Below are 20,219 nucleotides of genomic sequence, written 5' to 3'. Positions count from 1 at the left end.
AAGCTAATGGCAAATTTCAAATGTGCCTATATACTTCCGCACCTGAACTGCGAAGTCCGGAAACTCATGAGCCATTGTATTCAGAGGACTTATGAGTAGTATGTTAAATCACTAAACTACCTATCACGCCTTTTTGCCCAGCTATGGCCAGGGTAAGCAATTACTAAAAAAAAACAACCACCTACGTTATCAATATTCTATGGAAACGTTTTGCGCTATAGTGGGTTCCTTCCATTACCCAAGTAAAACATTCGAAGGGTAAAAAATTGTGTCAATAGATCGTTGATTAGGCTTCCCGCTCGCTCGTCGCATGTGAGAACGTAATCGAATAACGGAGCGTTTACCTCCTAGTTGTTGGTTAGAGCGGTGTTGGACTCTTGGACTATGTACATACTTTATTATTGTTTAGTTCATTGGCGATTTCCATCGGGACTTTCGAGAAGCGCTTACTATGCTGGGCACGAAATTTGGCGTGTTTTTTTTAATGCTACATCAATAAAGACCACGATGTAATTCCCATGGGAATATTGTAAAATCCCGGAGTTTGAATTCAACTGCTGCTGTATAAATTTAATGATTTACGCGCGCGAAGCCACAGGTAAACTACTATAGTAGTATACTACTAATTACTACTACCGACCTACCAGGTACTAGTACTTAATATTAGGACTTAATGTCAAGATGTCACTTAAAATAGACAAAGAGGTTTTGACTGCGCTCCTGCAATTTAGAGCCTGATGCTTCATTCACAGTGAAGTGTCTAGCAAATATTTATACCTTTGTACCTACCGTGTTTGTTTGTGACTGATGGCCGACGGGGTTAGAAGGTTCTCGAATGGCGTCCGCGGACCGGGAGACGAGCTGTCGGTAGGCCTCTAACAAAATGGAGGGACGACCTGGTTAAGATGTGTGGCGTGACAGGCTTAGCCTAGTGTGGAACCAACGGAAACCCTTCTTGTAATTTGTTTTTGCTTTTAATAAACCATTTTGATTTCTGTTTTTTTTTTTGAAGATCCCGGGATCGCGGTGGATGCGGAAAGCACAGGACCGGTCTGCGTGGAGAGCCTTGGGGGAGGCCTATGTCCAGCCAGTGGACGTCTTTCGGCTGACATGATGATGATGAGGTACCTTTGTATGTACATATCGAAAGAGTTTGGGCACATCTGCACTTTTCATCAGGTGAGACAGGGGTCATTCACGGGTAAGTTATAAAAAAAAAGTTAACAATAAAACACTCTTGAACATAATAAACATACTACTATATACTAGGTACTTATATTTCATTACTTAATTATTTTTATCTACCTATAAAGTGTCCACGAAAGTACTATAACAAATCTACAAAAAGCGAGTTAATCTTTTATTCAACAAGTAACACTGAAGTTTCCCAACTAAAGTTGAAAAAGTACTTGTTATTAGTTTCTACTTACAATTCCAAAACTGATTCATCAATCAATATAGAAGTAAGTACTCGTATAGGCTGTAAAACATTATTATAATAGTTATTAACAGGTGAATAGCTCATATTAAATGATATTGTAACGGATAACTCACGTCTTAAACCGAGTTTAGCTTTACATGTTGGTGCGTGTTGCGGCAGCCGCCGAGTCGCGTGCTCCTGAGAAGAAGGGCTACGAAATAGCCCGAAACATGTCGAGCTAAACTCGGTTTAAGACGTGAGTTATCCGTTACAATATCATTTAAGGTGAATAGCTAGCTAATAATATAAATTATTGGGTGGCTAATTTCTATCCCGTGAAACTTATTATTAAGTATAAATAAAAATTAATCACCCAATTGTATGTAAGCACATAACTTCCGAACGATGTCACCAAATAGGATTTTTTTTGTGTTTGTTGTTGTCAGGACAAAGTTTGTGTAAAACAAAATAAAAAATGAACAGGGGCGAAGCCAATGCAACAACTTGTATACGTATACAAATAATAAACGATATGTCAAAGCCCATTACATACTACTTTTAGCGCCATCTATGATGATAATGGGACACTTGAACAAATTCAGCGGAGCTCTACCTGAATGTTGTTGGTTCAGCTTTCTGCAAATGGTAAAAGCAAGGGTTGTATTCTATTTAGTTTAACTATTACTGCACAGAGGGCTCTATATAATTAAAAGATAGGGTTCTCAACCTCTATTCTAATACATAAAGCCCTCTTTATCAACCAATTTTTTTTGTTCATCATCAATGCTTATACAACGAAATAAATATTATTTTGGTATAAAAGGTTTTATGGTAGCCTAGGAATCAAATTGGTTGGCTGTATAGGTAGGTAATCATTTTACTGTAGGCAACATTAAATATTATTTAAACTACAACTAGTGCAACAAGTAACTAAATTAACACACAAAATAACTGATTTATTATTAAATGGCAACAATCTAATATATTCAATTCTCAATGTTAAAAATATTTGTGACCAAACTCCTCCGAAACGGCTTGACTGATGTTTATGTAAGTAATTTTAATAATACTTAAATACTTAATAATTGATGGGAAATCTAGTGAGCTAAAACTAAAAGACAAAAATATTGTTTCTGACTCTTCTTTTATTTTCTTTTGTAACAATACAGTTTCATATTTTCCTACTGTCACATATAGTTTTAATAAGTTACTTAATGCCTAACTAAATGTTTTCATACAATTATTGTACACATCAATGTAATTTTAATAGTTCATACTATGCCTTTTCAGTCCTTTTCTGAAATGGGAATGTCTGCTTATATCTGGCAATCCCCAGGCTTACAAATGCTGTAACAAAGAAGGAAAAACAATTTTAGATTGCCAATTCAGTTTTTTATATAATAAAAGAGTTGCCAGCGATTCCATTAGTGATGAATTTGTATATTGCTATCCCATGTGAAATATATAATTTTCTGGCATAAAAACCATGCTATATTATTTTCTAGGGTCTCAAACGCATCACTGTTTTCTAATTTATGCTATTTATAAGTCATAAAAATATTAAAAAATATTTTTGATTGCAAATTTATCAGTACAGAAATCATAGAAATAGTCCCATACATCAATTTGCAGGAGGAACTTTTAAATTCCCTGGAATTAAAAGTATGCTTTTTATTCATCTAAGTCTGTGCTGCAGCTTACATGGTAGGTATTGATCCCTCAACATTGCCTACAAAAGAAAAGTCGATAAAGTTGTAATTCGCACAGAAACTATACAACAGGGATCACCAAGTTTCTTCAGGGGTCCACTTTTAAAGTAAAAATACCATCAGGGTCCGTTTCTATTCGAGTTTATCAAATAAGCAAATGATATTTACAAAAAGTAACGAGGATTTTTTGATATATCAATATGAATTATTAAATATTTACTCAATAATACAAGTTACTGTTTACAGGTCTGCACAAAATTGGCTGGCGGTCCGGATTGGGCCCGCGGCCCGCCATTTACAAGTACCAAAGGTAAACATATCAAGGTTATAAACTAACTGCATCCTAAAGTTTATAGATAATCCCTTTAGTATATTTTGCATGAAAGATCCACAAATCTATTTTCCCAAACTTTCATAGTTATAGTTAATATATTTATTAGTAGGTACACTCAAGCATCATGCATCATGAGCCACCATGGAACCTTTTCAAAGGAAGTCATTACGATTTTCATTGATAATTAATACAATATGGAATCCGTGGTGGCCGAGTGGTTTGACCTATGGCCTCTCACGCAGAGGATCGTGGGTTCAAATCCCGGCTTGCACCTCTAGAGTTTTTCAGAATTCATGTGTGAAATTACATTTGAAATTTACCACAAGCTTTACAGTGAAGGAGAACATCTTGAGGAAACCTGCACAAACCTGCAAAGCAATTCAATGGTGTGTGTGAAGTTCCCAATCCGCACTGGGCCCGCGTGGGAACTACAGCCCAAGCCCTCTCATTTCGAGAGGAGGCCTGTGCCCAGCAGTGGGACATAGGCTGGGATGATGAATTAATATGATGTCACTATGATGTTTACTGTGAAAGGGTGCCATGCTCATGAATTTGATTGAAGTCTTTGACTGTACCAGGTAGCCAGGTTAGGTAATATTAGTGCCCAGGGTGTACCAGCCAAAGCACAGCACTGTTCTGTCTTAAAGCAGACCTAACATTAGAGCTCTTGAGCTCATGAGAAGGTAGAACGTACAACCTTATTCTTTGGTGGCAATATTCACCTCTTCCATCCAAGTGAAAGTTTTCACAGCAGATAACTCGTAAGTAAAGGTGTATTATTATCAAAGAGCTTTCTTATTTGAAGAATAAGTACTTACTAAGAGATAAGGTGGAAATAAGGACCCTGCCAGGCAGAGTTTTGTTTTTAAAAGCTTGATTTGCAAGGTAACCTCCAATACCGATGAGTCCAACAGCACCGACCATTCTACAGCTCAAACAGTCTCGAGAGGTTGCCTCTTCAGTTTTCATTGTGAATAAGTTCACTATGTATTACTCTAATACAATAAAAACAATATTATTCAGTGTTTAAAATTAATTGTTTCATAATATTCCCTCAGATTGTTTGTTTACAACAAGGGGGAAAACGTAGTGGTTATAATCTCTTTGCAAGGGGACTTCGTTCGCATTAAAATAAATGTCAATGTCAAAAGTTTGCGTTTTGTTTTTACTTTGGAATGAAATCAATATCGAAGTTATGTTTTCGAATTCGAATTGAATGAAATAAGGAAATAAGTAAAATGTTTAAGTACTTAATTAAATTTGTACGTACGCATGTAACCTTGGGATGGTAGAATATTTGTCTTATTAATTATTGGATGAATAGCGAAATGTAGTAGGTATTATTGCTTTGCTTATGGCGTTATCAGGCGTTAAAATATTCTCGGTAACTAAATAAAGAATTACTAGTTGGGATTTAGAGATTCGTAATAAAGTCGAAGTCGATCGCATTTTCTAAGGTGTCCGGAAAGTGAAGGTAGATTAGGTACAGGAGGTATTATGCTTAGCTAAATCGCCTGGCGACTTAAAAAATGCTTTAATTATATTAAATGCTTATGTAAACTTTATATTTCAGAAAGGGGGGGGGGATATAAACGTTTTAAACTGATTCTAAATACCTACATACCTACCTTTTATTTAGTTTCACCTGTCCCGTTGTCTGTCTGTCTGTCTGTAGTCAAATCTTGCAAGTTAAACTCGACCAACTTAATGGAACGGTTAATAGCATAGACTTGAAATTTGGTATGCTAATGTAGATTGGGTGACAATGCAAGTACAGTCAACAAAAAGAACAGTCAGCAAAAAAAGCTTGTATTAAAAATGTTTCTTTTTATGGTTAGGTTATTAATTGAATAAACTGAAATAACAATCATCATATTGGATACTGGCTACAGTACAACCAGAATTTTAATGTCGCTGTGGTCAAACAGCTCTGTCAATTTGATTTTACGTGAAGGTACTCATTGATTTTGAAAGTAGGTATTATTCATCTAGCACCCCCCAATCCGGATTGCCGGCGTTTTGTTCCGACACACCGAGGCTTGAAAGCTCCCAGCAATGTTCGAAGAAAACCTTAATGAATTTCCTTTTATCAAAAAGTTATTACCTATAAACTTCAAGCAACAGCTTGTCGGGCAGCCATTGTCTCCGCGTTTGCCTCTTGACCTAGTTTTGGTGGGCTAGCATATTGTTTTGAATACCTCTCAGAGTGACACGAGTATTCAGAGCCACTACTACTATTTAAGGACTTCGGATGAGTTTAATGTACTACTAACTTTCTGACTTGTTTAGTGCGTGTGCGAATATTCATACTAATATTATAAATGCGAAAGTGTGTGTGTTTGTATGTTTGAATGTTTGTCCGTCTTTCACGTCGAAACGGAGCGACGGATCGACGTGATTTTTGGCATAGAGATAGTTTATGGGCCAGAGAGTGATGTACGCTACTTTTTATCCCGGAAAAATGCACAGTTCTCGAGGGAACAGCGCGCGATAACCGATTTCCACGCGGACGAAGTCGCGGGCAAAAGCTAGTAAATAATAATTGTTTCTAAAAAGAGAGCCTAGGTAGAACTCTGTTAAGCAACTTAAAGTTCAACAGTCGGAACCCATTACCGAGAATTTTTGAGCTAATCACGATTTAGAATGGGTTTACGGTGCATTGCCGGACTTTTGAGAAAAGTGTAAGCTCGATTTTTGAACTGTATTTGTATTTGAAGATCACCAAGTTCTACCGGTCCGGAAATACAGGCGCTACAAGCCAATTCCTAAGTTTGGCCGTGCGTAGCAAAAAGTTCCGCAAGAAATGAACTGTAGAACTAGACTGCCCGCTATTGAGATGGTGAGGGCACGTGAGGGTGGAAAGAAGGAACTTGTTAGGTACTCGATCGTCTGTTAGGGTGTTACCAGACCAATCGATCGATCATCGATCGATGGCATCGATCGATGGTAGAACCGATTGGTCGACGTCGATCGATTGTTCCTACCAGACCAGTCGATCGACGTCGATCGATGCCGTCGATCGATAATCGATGTCAACCGGTATCCGTCGATCGATTGTTCCTACCAGACCAGTCGATTGACTTCGATCGATGGTAGAACCGATTGGTCGACGTCGATCGATTGTTCCTACCAGACCAGTCGATCAACTTCGATCGACGTCGATCGATGCCGTCGATCGACAATCGATCGATTGGTCTGGTAACAAACACCCTTACCCACGCGCAATTCCACCGAAAGAACTAAAATTTTCTTCCCGCATTCACTGTCATTATTAGCAAAGTTGGTCGAAACAACATTCGAACTATTAGAATGCTTATAAATCGAAAACACGCCATAGTAAATATTCATGACTGCATGACTTATAATGCCTACCGACATTTTAGTGTTGCTCTTACGAAGTTGACCTATTCTGTATATTCTAGTATTGCAATCCCTATAAGTTAAGTTGCGAAAGGAACTCAATGCAGCTGTCAGTATTAGTTATTAAAGTTACACACAATTGTTTTTCAGATATAATATTATGCTACTTACAAATTTTACAATATTTTTCTTAAACTAGTTTGCTAACGTTCAGAACTCGAAACAAAAAATCGGTTTTCTTTTTCTTTCTCATCTTAATCCTCAGGAAAACAATGAAAGTCGACGATTGGCGTGCGAGGTGCGACATTGACACTAACATAATTAATAATATATTTTTCACCTCAGCACCTCAAACAGGCAGGTTTTGTTATGAAAAATCAGTGAGCAAAATCGCATTTTGCTCACTCCGTGAGACAAAGTAGCATTTTAATTGTTTTTTTTTTAAATGCTGAGGACATTGCTGGGTCCACTCACTGAATTCCAAATATTTGAACTTGACTTTGATCTAATAAAATACGCAGGGCCTGTTTTACCACTCTCTAAACATTTATACAATGCGTCTATAGCCTCTGGATAATGACCGAAACCTGAGTGGAGTTCCTTCTCAGGAATGTTCTAATGTAAATTATTTGATTAGTTGAATATACCTACTGGTTTTTTTAAATATGGCTCTGTCCATTGGTGGACAATTTTGCCAGTGTCTATAGTAGGTTTGGTTAGTTTTGGGTTTTGGTAAAAAAATCTAGAAAACGATATATTAAAGGTAATGGTGGATGAACGATAACAGCGCGAATCTATATGAATATGAAAAAATCATTTTATTATTATATTTAGTATCTTCATACAGGCTGTTCCGATCCGAAGTATTAAATCTTAAATCACTTATTTCTCCATTGATACTGTGGTGTTTGGTATTTATAAGGCTTTGTACATATAAGTTAGAAATAAACACTAATCAACACGTTCTATTCATCTTTGTCCAGACGGTAGAGACACGTTGTATTTTATACGTTAGATACGCATGGAACCATCTCACCTTTTTTATTCGAATATAATAAAAAGAGAGAGCATCACAGTGTAACCAATAGTAATTAGTAGACCGATGGCGCAAAATGGTACATTTTGATTAGCGCTCTGCAGCTCTTACTTTCCTTCATTGAAGCGTGTAAATGAATGAGAAAAAAAATTATAATCATATGTACCTATTGTCACGCATCGTCACTAGTCTACAAAAAGCGTCAGCTCAATTTATTGAAATTGTTAATATTTCACTTGCACCGACATGCGAAGTTATCTTAATTATTCTTTATGAGGATTAACTGGTTAGTCATGGTTGATAACCTCGTAAACAGGTATTTGAGTATTTTGCTAATGAAGTAATTAGATGTTCCACGTAACGTGTTCTAATTTCAATATGAATGTCAAAAACGTGTGTAAAACCAGTTTATAAATACTCAACGGGCGGGGTGTAAAGTCAGTACTTTGGAACTTTATATCGAAAAAATAATCATAAGGTTACCCGCTCATTCTGGCACCAGTTTAGTCCATCATTCTGGTCTGAATGACGACAGAATTACCACGTAACCGGATGGTTTTAACAATATGCGTTAATCCGATGTGAATGACAGAAATTGAACTGACGCCAGAATGAACGTGTTTGTAACAGAAGTCTTAGGGGATCAATCAAAAGGGGTCAATTTGGAAAGTGGACTTTTTCTGAATATTATTTTATTGTTACTTATCATTACGAAAAAGTCAGAGGCAGGTTGTTACTTTTTTAGGGTTCCGTACCCAAAGGGTGCCAATGGAACCCTATTACTGAGACTCCGTTGTCTGTCTGTCTGTCTGTCCGTCTGTCTGTCACAGAGCTCTATCTCTTGAGTCGAAATAGTTAGACACTTGAAATTTTAAAAGATTATGTGTATGTGGCCGGTATAACAACAAATACTAAAAACAGAATAAAATAAACATTTAAGGGGGGCTCCCATACAAAAAACGTGATTATTTTGCCGTTTTTAGGGTTCCGGAGCCAAAATGGCAAAAACGGAACCCTTCAAGTCCGTCTGTCTGTCTGTCTGTCCGTCCGTATGTCACAGGCGTTTTACTCAAAAACTACAAAATGTATATCAATGAAATTTGGAGTACAGATGCCTTGTCAAAGCCGCTATTTAGTTTTGTAGTTAAATTAAAAAATAAATATTTATAGGGGTGCCCGTAACAGAAATTGAAAAAAAAAAATATATTTTTTAACTCGCATCATTGTGTGGCATATAGTTCGACAGCTCTTTTGAAATGATAGTAAGGTTTCTCAAAAACTTTTTTGATTAAGTGAAGATTTCCGGAAATAATCGCTCCCAAGTAGCAAAAATTGTGTCCCCCCTCTATCTTGTAAACCGTTTGTCCAAAAAATATGCAAAAATATGGTAACGCTTAATAAATACTTTCAACGAAAATTGGTTTCAACATGATCGAATATACCGTTTTTGAGTTATTGCCGAAAAACTGCGCTTCTCAACAAAAGGACGTAAGTGCTATGAAGATACGCTCTTTTTCTGGTAATAGATTTTACGACTATAGTAAGTGTTTTAATTGTGTTACTTTACTTTTTTCGTAATGGCTACTGGGCGTGTCCGACACGCTCTTGACCGGTTTTTTTTGATAATGTCTAATGTTATACAGATAATGGTACGGAATCCTTCGTGCGCGAGTCCGACTCGCACTTGGATGGTTTTTGTAGAGTTCCACGTAGTACTTAATACAAGTGTAGGAAACCTTAGTAGTTTTAAAATGTCAGTCCGTCCATACGTTGTTGTCTAAATCCAGTGTGTGGGAAATTGAATAGGTCTTTAAAAACACTGTAGGTTTGATAAGAGCATATTTTTTCGATTTAAGGGTCCGTTTGCATAATATTATTTAAGCTTTAAATTAGAATAAAAATCAAAGAACTAACAAATTTTTAAAGTCGCTGTACTAATGTTGTTCAGTTTAACGAGTACTATTTATGTTTAAACTAGCTTTTGCCCGCGGCTCCGCCCGCGTGGAAGGTATTCGGTTATCGTGCGCTGTTCCCTCGGGAACTGTGAATTTTTCCGGGATAAAAAGTAACCTATGTCACTCTCGGGCCCGCATAAACTATCTCTATGCCAAAAATCAAGTCGATCCGTCGCTCCGTTACGACGTGAAAGACGGACAAACACACAAACACACTTTCGCATTTATAATATTAGTATGGATTATTGGCTCCTGTTAAAGGTCCCACCAGGAAAAATTAATTTAAAAGGAAAACTGTCACTGCCCCGTAGCCGTTTCGTCGGGACACACTGGCCGGTTTTAATTTGTTGCTATTAAAATTGAAGTTGCCTCCGACGTCACGACTGTTACGGCAGAATTTCAAAGTCAAAGTCAAAAAGAGGTCAGACAAAAAACCAGCGCTGCAGCTTGCTGCAGCATGATGCTGAATGCGGTCCTTATTTGTGCTTTTTGATAATAGAAATGTATTTTTTCTTTTTAAGGTTTAATATTATGTTCTATTTATTTTTAATGCTTTTATTTACTGTACGCTGAGTTAGTTCAAATAAAAAATGGTTTTCTTTTTCTTCTAAACCATTGGCCAAATAGGTATTTTGTGCGTAGGAGATGATGGTAAGCCGAACCATTACGGTTCTAACTTAGGTTAGGCTTGATCTTAGTCTATTTATTAGTCTATCTTATACTCCATTTATTTTAACATTTGAAACTTAACACCTTAGTATGTGGATGTAAGGTGACTATTAAGTAAATGAGAGGAAGTGACCACCAGCAGTGTAAATTGTTGGAGCTCAACACAAACAAACTGCTATACTGTTGTTTATTTAACAGGTTTAAGTAACCAAGTATAGACAAAGAATAATACTATTACCATAATTTATTCGCTCCCAAGGAACGTTGTTGTCCATTAGGAACGGCGCAATTTTGTTCTTTTCGTGTATCTACTTAAAAGTCTCTTCATTTTAACTGGTAAAGACCTCCATTTACAAGAACGAGGCCATGTTTCTAATTTTTTTTTATTTAACAGTGCATTTGTAAATTAAGAAAGGGTATATTTGAGTTTTGAACAGGAACGGGAGTAAGTGCGGCTTCAAACTAGCGTTTTATACACGCGTTTAAGCTCGTTTTTGAAAGCGTGTGTACGCGCGCTGCGGTTTTGTTTTCTTCGAGCGTTGACGCGCGAGCGAGACATCCATTACACCCAAAACGAGTAAACACGCATGAATGAGTGCGTACATGCGCGTTCGGTTTAATCTAGCGCGCGTGTAAGCGCGTATTGCAAAAACGTATACGAGCAGAAAAAAACGCTAGTCTGAAACCGCCCTAAGGTAGAGTTATTTAGCAAATACATTCATTTGTTGACCATCGAGATAAATCTACGAAGTAGAATTATGTAGCTGAAACTAGAACTGTATGTAGCCTCAATTAGCCATCGATGAATTCCAAAGTTTCATTTCGTAAACGGGCGTTTTTGTGTCCCTTTCTTTTTTTTCAATTTTGCAAAAAATATGGCTTTTAAGAATCAAGAGCACAATCGATTCCGATAGTTTATAAAAATGTCAGAAAAAATGACAGTTTTGTTACGTTTATTTCATACACTCAGTATGGGCGTAATAAAACTGACTCATAAGACTTTGTATGCAAAATGGGGATATTTTTTAAACTATCAGAATCGATTGTGCTCTTGATTCTGAATAGGAAAAGCAATATTTTTCCAAAATTGAAAGAAAAGGGACATCTGTACACGAAAACGCCCAAACCACTCATTTCAACAAAGAAGTTTCCAGTACATTTTCTGTTTAAAATGTGATTTCTCTTAGATAGATACCTTAATCGGAGATTTAAAATTGGCTATTGTTGGACACAACTGCGAAGTAATTCAATGGTATGCGTCAAATTCCTAATCCGCACTGGGCACGCGTTGGGAACTACGGCCGCCCTTTAATTCTGAGAGGAGGCCTGTGCCCAGCTGTGGAAGTATATAGGCAGCGATGATAAAGATGATTGTTGTAGATGTAGTATCTTGGTTCACCTCACATTATAAAAGTAATAGATATAGAGCAAGCAACAACCATTCCTGTAAAATGTTTTCAAGTCTGTTTTCAGGGGTATGTATTATAAATATCGAAAAATCATAATACCTACAGTTGAACGCTTAACACATCGAAATTCAGAATACCGAATGTACAAAATACCGATATCCGATACACCGAAGCTCGAAATATCTACTTTCAAATGACCGACAGTACAAAATCCCGAAGTAACTGGCATTCACAGTACCATAATAATCATTTTCTGAACATCGAAGCCATCGCCTTAGCCTTCTGGATAGTTTAGGTTCAGAAGGCTAAGGCGGGAGCGAAGCGCAACGTAGCTCCCGTCTTGGGCTTCGATGTTAGGTATTTTTTTGTAACAGCACAGAAAATGATAAATGTCAATCCACCCCCGCTTGAAAAAGTCGGAATGTTGTCATTTAAAAATAGATACAGCCGACCTTGGTGTAACGATGGTTAAATTGAGTGTCGATTATTTTATTTGCAGTGATTATGACTGTTCGGCATTAAGATTTTGCGGCCTTTGTCTGTTTTAGGCTTCCGGTCAAATGTAATTTCGGGTTTTCAAACTTTCGGCCATACATCTATTCGACGTTTTAATATTCGGCCTTCCATCCTTAGGTCTTGTGAAATTCGGTTTTTCGTTTTTCGGTATTATAATACATACCCGTTTTCAGTTCCTATTGCTGCGCTCTCCTAAAAGATCGCGAGTGAACCCCCGGCCGGCAGTATTCATTCGCGAGTCGTCGAATGTGCACTGCTGCCGAGACGGCCTCTAACGCTCCGAACACGCTGTTTACTGCCTATGTTTACAAATATGGGCACTACACGTTGCCCAATAATTGGGCTATTATAAAACTTTTATGCGACTTTAGTGCGAGTGAACATGATGTAATAGTGGTTGTTGACGAAGTGTAAACAGTGTTTTTACTGTTTAAAAATTTACGGACTTTTAGAAAAAGTGTTACGAGGTAAGTTTTGTACGAGTTATGGAATCTACTTATTAATAAAAAAAAAACATGGACTACGCAAATGTTAAATTTATTTCTTTGTTGATTTGCAAAGAAATGGAAAAGAATACCTACCTAAATAAATTGGTTTCTAAAAATATCAGGATATTTAAATTAAACACCTATTGTATCAGTGTTATTAATTGTCTTATTCAAAATATTTTCTAGCTAGATATAAAGACATCGTCATAAGGACATTTTCAGATAACAGCAGAAAAGTGTTGTTCAAAAGTTCGCAAATGTTTAATCAACGGGAGCGAAAGAAAGATGGTGTTTTTGAATAGAAATAGGTACCTAATTAGAATTTATCAACTATGACCAAAGTTTCAGCTTACAATGTGGTATAAGTTTTAATTGATTGTCTTGGGGTTTTACCAAGACTAAAACAAGTAAAACGCCGATGAAATAACATTTTCATGCTAGAATTTGATATCTAATTACATGAAATATTTTCGTGACTAATATCGTAAGAATTAAAAAATTTAGAAAAGTTCTCTTCGTATTAATTATGTAGAAAACACAAATGCCGACATAAAAATTTTAATCACCCGATATACGTCATTCTTGTCCCTTGTCTTCTATTTCTCCAACCCTATTTTTGAAATAAGCTAAGCAATGACAAATAAAGTTTTAAACCTCGTTTTAAGTATACTCCTGAGACTGCACAAACTTCTCTTCATTTCACTTCAGAGGCGTGCCATAGAATTAATTACCTAAACGTAAATTGTTTATTGTTTACTAAACCCTAAACCGTGTATAAGCCTCGTAAATTCCGTTTATAAACAAACATTTTCCTATAGGTTTGAGTGTAAAGTTAAAGTTAATTACTGACGCTATTAGGTAGGTGCTTTCATTCTTGAGGGTTTTGTTCTAGATTGATACAGGTTAGGGGAAGATCAATAGAACAAAGATTCAAAAACTACCTAGCATAAAATGAGCATAAGCATGATAATAAGTGACTTATTTCAAAAATTAAATTGCATAAGAACACTATTAATTAGTGGAAGAACTATTTAAGATGATTGATGTAAAATGACTGAAAGTAAAAACTAGGACACAATGCTCCTCAACATCAGTCTGGTGGTTAAGGTCCTATTATAAAGGAGGACCCATTGAAAAAGTTATTTGTTTGCGCGTAAAGACATAACTACAAAAATGTCTATTACAGGAATGTAGGGAACAAAATTCTGCGTATGATTAATCGACGGAATTTCGAAAACAGGAAACTTGAAATAATGCAATTATTTTAGCAAGATTAACTATATCCTTTCAGCATATTTTATCGCTTGACGACTAAGATGAAGATAATTAGAAGTAATTGTTCCAAGATCTGAGATAAGAGTCTCTTTACTGCCATCCTACCATCCGGCATTTTATTAGCTTGTTTTTCACAATAACTACAACAATAATAGTCCATAATCTCTGAAGAATCCTGATCAAAATAAAATAATTAAATATCCACTTTTTTATACTTATTGCATAATAAAATAGATGCTTAGGTATGTTAGGAAACCGACTGTACCAGAAGTTTTAAAAACAGATTTAGGGCTGGTTTCATAACTCATTGATAAACTATATGTGACAGATAATTGTGATGCCATCTCTGTTTATTCGTACAAAACAAACAGAGAGCGCTTCACATCAATGTGAGATGAAATAGACCTTAAATCTCTTACAATAAATGCGTGTCTTCAAATATGTGAGATTAAGGAAACAAGCGGAAAAAAGTGTGTTAATTTACAGTCACAGAATACAAATATTGTACACGAGAATTCACAATGACTAATAATTTATTATTTATATAGAAGGTAAATATTTTACACTAGAATTCACAATGAATCATAATTTATTTCTTCTTAAAGTCCCAACGTTATAAACAAACTTGGTTGCAATGGTTGCGATAACAATTACTTAGATACAGTTTAGTAGTCCCTCAGCATATTTATATTCTTACAATAACACAAAATCTTGAGTTGTGGACACTAGTGAAAGATTCTTCATCTAATGCCTACTAGTTTTAATTTTAGATGACCTCATTGTTCTTTCAAGTCAACTCTATGCCAATCAGGTTACCGAGATTGACACATCAAACTTTGGCTTAATGTGCCATTACTTCGTAGTTAAAACTTCGCTAGCACCGACCTTTTAGTTTAATCAAGGGTATCTAGAGACATTTTCTGCTTAACCAAGTACCTACCTTACTTGAGAACCTGCGAGTACTTACTTTCACAATGGGTGTCGTGACTTGGTATGAACATAAATGACAAGGTCTTTATGCAACCATAAGTAATTGTGGGCAGATTTATGCTAGATCAGAGACTCTATATAGACTCTTACTAGTGGCGCGAGCGTACGAGTGAGTCAAGTTGTTCTAAACTTCTTTTTATGCATCTTTGCACCCTGCCATGTGGCTTAAGGCGGCGGAAAAATAAGAGGGAGTTTTCAAGTTGGTATGTCTCCCTTCTTTCAATAAACTAATTTTTCAAATAATAGGTACGACATACATTTCTATATCCATTTTACAAGTCAGTCGTGGATATATCTTACGTTACGTTGTTACGTTATTGTTAAGTATTTGGTTGCAAGGTCCACCCGGATTGCTACCACCATCTTGTTCGCTAATCCTGCCGTGAAGCAGCAGTGCTTGCACTCTTGTGTTTCGGCGTGGACAGTAAGACAGCCGATGAAATTATTGGCACTTGAGGTATCCCATCTTAGGCCTCTAGGTTGGCAACGCATCTGGAGTACCTAGGGTATTGCAGATGTTTATGGGCGGTGGTGATCTCTTACCATCAGGAGACCCACTTGCTCGTTTGCCGACCAGTCGAATAAAAAAAAAGACATATGAAGTAAGGGATTTTCCCGTATCATTATAAAGTACACATACCTACAATTCTCCTACAATAATCATGAGTCATTCCTTTAGAGCCAGACAGACTAGTTGACTGAGTATGAATCCATGAATAACCCATAATTATGAAGAATTAAGATAAAATCCCAATTCCTAAGCAATATTTTCTTGTTCTTATACTGTACTACCTATTAAGTAATATCATGAATTAAAGAGTCGTTGTAATTAAAACTAACCTGATATTTTTACATTTTAGAACTAAAAATAAAGCAACTTAGATTTCTTGAAGGCTAAACATGATTGGTAATGTTAATAATATCCTCGTAAATTAATGAATGCATGAAATTATAACAGCAATGGCATGAGTAAGGTAATATTGTAGTAACCATGCTTACGTGTTCGTTTATGAGTAAGAAAGAAAGAAAGAAGACACTTATTCACTAATACGGAAGACACACAAATACAATAAAATTTACACAATTACGCACAAATAAACCAAAAAAAAAACTTGAAAACACAGAAAATAGTAATATACTTAATACACAATTTTGTACCCGCAAAATCGAAACGGTCGCTGACTCAGCATTATGCTGATGCGTTAAACGCCAGCAGCGCTGATTTTCCGCCAGAACCATCTGTGACTCACGGAACGATGCACAAATATATAAAGAAAAAAATAAATAAACCACTTACCTTCACGTAAATAAAAATACATTGAATTAAATTATAAGTGACCACGAAATAGGGTTCCGTAGCCATTACGAAAAAATTAAGTAATATTTTTCTAAGGATTTCGTATTTTATACGGAATCTTCCAACTCGTAGGTATATTTTATACTGCTATTTACTCTTAAACTACTAATAATTCTCAAGCAAACTTAGCCGTTATTAGTTTTCCTTGAAAGTTTGATATACTTACTACCATCCTGAATTGGGATTTGGGGCCCCCTGACACTGTATTTATGTTACACTGTGCACTGTGCATCAATAAAAACTTTTCATTTCATTTTCATTTCAAATTTTTCCACCCACCGGTTTAGATTTTAGAGGGGGGGACGCTCGATTTGAATGAAAATTTGAACTTTAAAGTCGAATATTTCGCAAACAGATAATTGAATCGAAAAATTGTCTTAGCAAACCCCTAATGGTTTTAATATAACATATAATAATATCACTATAGGGTTAGATGAGAAAAAAAAATCACCCTCACTTTACGTCTATGGGAGATACCCTAAAAAAATTTTTCACTTGTCACGCTCGTAAAGTTCGTGTTTATGCTGGATGTAGGTGACATAAAATGGCTTTTTATGCTCGAGTGCATAAAGTAAAATCTTCGTCTAAGACCAAGGTAATCAGGTGTCAACAGCCACGAATCAAAAAAGTTTCTACATATTTTTTTAATAATTTTTAGTTCATATAAAACTAAAAATTCATCAAATAAATCAATAAAACAAAAAATACAATAATACATGAAAAATGAAAGTTACATAGAAAGTGAACAATTGTTTCCACTGTTGCTATTTCATTTCCTCGCAATCTAAGTGAAAAGCAGAGTGTAAAACTCGAGCATTAAACCTATTTTCCCCTCGACGTCTATCCACCCTCGCCGTACCGGCTCGGGTGGCTATATATATGAACGTCTTGGGTAAAATGGCTCATTTTATGTTCTTGTTGTACAATCTACTATTTTTTAAATTTTTTATTGTACCATTTTGTCGGCATAGTTTACATATATATCCGTGCAAAATTACAGCTTTCTAGCATTGATACGCCAAAGTTACTACTTACTCGTAAACCTTGATTCAGTAAAATCTAAACTCTCCACAAGATGTAGTAACATTTTGTGAAGAGTAACGATTTAATTACGCCATCGGCCAGAGGCCGATGGTGAGACTTGGAGCGGATTTTGGGTAAAAAATTGTTCGTAAGCCTAGATACGATGTTGTATTTACTCTTCAACTGCAATGGCATATTGCCACTGTTAAATCTCTAGTTACGATATTTTTAAATTGTGTATTTTGTTTGCTTGTGATTATTAAGAATATATGCTGTTTTATTTATGGGTTTATCTCTGGATAGAAAAGTTTAATAGGCACTTAAATTTAGTTACCATGTTAGTACTAACATCGATCAGATCAGATCGACGGCCAATGTTTCAAGTAAGTAGGGTGGTAAGTAAACTATGATTACATATACTGAGTTGTGTAGGGTTGATCCCAATCATATCTTCAGATTTATTCTGTATACATGCAAGAAACGATCTTTTGTGGTCTAGTTAAGGCTATTAGTGGAATCACCTTGGGCTGTGTATTATACCTGTTAGCAGTCCAAATGGCGAGGATGCATCTAGTACGGTCGATGGTCCAGTCGAGATTAAATATATCTTTACACTTTCATATGCCTTGTCACTGCCTTCATACAAATTTTATACAAAAGTTTAAACATGAGGTGACAGCGATAAGGTACTAAAGTGTAAAGATATCTTCGACTTCGATTTACTTAACTTGTTTTTTTTTTTCGACTGGATGGCAAACGAGTGGGGCCTAATGGTAAGAGATCACCACTACCCATAAACATCTGCAACACCAGGGGTTATTGCAGACGCGTTGCCAACCTAGAGGCCTAAGATGGGATGTATACCTCAAGCGCCAGTAATTTCACCGGCTGTCTTACTCTCCACACCGAAACACAACAATGCAAGCACTGCTGCTTCACGGCAGGATTAACGAGCAAGATGGTGGTAGCAATCCGGGCGAACCTTGCACAAGGTCCTACCACCTGCCTAGCTGAAACGAGCTAAATATGCAGGTAATGTACATTATTCATTTTAAACCCGAGTCAAACATTGATTACTAGCATGTTACCCGCGATTCTGTCCGCGTAGAATTCGGTTTTCACAATCCCGTTGGAACTATGAAATTTTCCGAAATAAAAACTATCCTATGTCCTTCCCCGGGATTCAAACTATCTGTATACCGAATTTCACCTAAATCGGTTCAGCAGTTTAGACGTAATGAAGTAACAAACAAACAGCTAGACTTACAAACTTTCGCATTTATTATATTAGTGAGATAGTGGGATTACTACATTAAATTAAGTTAAGTATCAATGAGACAGTGGGATAATTTTGTTTCTACTTTTATTGTAAATTAGTATTCTTTGATTGATCAAAATGTTTTATCCTTTCCGAAGTAAATGATGAATTCTTTGACTCTTGAATTATATCCAGGTGAAATAAATTACATGTAAACCACAAGCCTGTTATAATTTCTTTAGCTATCGACTCATTCTCAAGCTAAAAGGCGGCTAAGTAACAAAATCAAGCGTTGAGATAGAGTCGAAAAACGCGGTAATTTTTTTAAGTCGATTCGATCGAACGATATTTTTCTTCAAAATCTAAACTTAAAATTTATAGACACTATTTAAGCATCTATTTAAAAAAAATACCACGTTTTTGGACTCCATATGAAAATTTGATTTTATCATAGCCGCTTCTAGCTCGAGCACGGCAGCTTTACTACTTAACTTAATAAAGGACTCTGTTTCCTACTTATGGAACCTATAGCATCGATATTCTTTATTTACTGCGCATAAAGGCGTACATGCGACGGGCTGTTCAGCCAATTCCCAGCAGAACTCTGCACTCTATCCGCATTAACAATGCATCAACGAGAACATTCACGGGAGCGAAGGTATTTTAACGGGAACATTTGCGCCTAAAGTGTAATCGTGATAAAATCGATACATTACCACGTCGCTCTGTTTAAGAACCATTTTTAGTAAATAAATCATTCAGACTTGACTGTGTGAAAAATTAATAAGGTTGGAACCTACAGCGACGCGTTAACGAGGTGTCTTTACAATGATCGTACTAAGGTGAAAGCTGCATCTGCGAAAGTGTGTGTGTTTAAAATTATGTTTGTCCGTCTTTCACGTCAAAACGGAGCGACGAATCGACGTGATTTCTGGCATATTTATTTATTTTAGGGTTTACTTATGGCTCACGTACCCTGTTAAAAAACATATATGGGACAGAAACAACACCTCCCCCCCCCAAAGAAGGTAATAAAATTGACTGTTGGAGAAACTAAGGTTATTTTTCATCATCAATAAATAATGTACCTATATTATTTATTAATTATTCTCAATAAAAAGGTAACTATTTCAATAAAATATAGGTTAGAGATCGTTTTGCCAACAAAAATACAAACTGAAACAACAACAAGCAAATAAGTGCCACGCGGGCAAAGCTGCGGGCAAAAGCTAGTGTAACTATAATAGTAGGGTTAAACGAACTTAACTAAAGTGAAGTTCTACCCTGATTGTGTGCAATACTTCTTTCGATAAAAGTGTAGTGTAGTGTGTAGTTCAAAGCTTCTAGGGTAAAATAAACGAGGTGACTTTACGATGATCCTACTAAGGCGAAAGCTGCATTAAGTTAAGTAGGTATTATA

The 20,219-nt window shown here is 36.2% G+C and overlaps 1 protein-coding gene and 1 long non-coding RNA gene across 2 annotated transcripts in view; one reads left to right on the top strand and one right to left on the bottom strand.

The window, feature by feature from the left end:
• Positions 1-2,545: 2,545 nt before the first annotated feature.
• LOC141441644 (uncharacterized) lies at positions 2,546-4,650 on the bottom strand. Its single transcript, XR_012452828.1, has 2 exons — positions 4,282-4,650; positions 2,546-2,767 (listed from the first exon to the last, which is right to left on the bottom strand). It is a non-coding gene; the product is annotated as an uncharacterized lncRNA (long non-coding RNA).
• Positions 4,651-12,627: 7,977 nt separating this feature from the next.
• LOC141441554 (venom dipeptidyl peptidase 4-like) overlaps positions 12,628-20,219 on the top strand; it is a 123,252-nt gene continuing 115,660 nt past the window's right edge. Inside the window, exon 1 of the mRNA XM_074106332.1 lies at positions 12,628-12,875. The gene's annotated coding sequence lies outside the window, so the exon portion shown is untranslated. The remainder of the gene's footprint in view (positions 12,876-20,219) is intronic.

The sequence above is a fragment of the Choristoneura fumiferana genome, chromosome 2 (assembly GCF_025370935.1).
Source record: "Choristoneura fumiferana chromosome 2, NRCan_CFum_1, whole genome shotgun sequence".
NCBI lineage: Eukaryota > Metazoa > Arthropoda > Insecta > Lepidoptera > Tortricidae > Choristoneura > Choristoneura fumiferana.
Note: the sequence above shows the minus strand (reverse complement) of the source record. Positions and strands in the feature narration are given on the sequence as shown.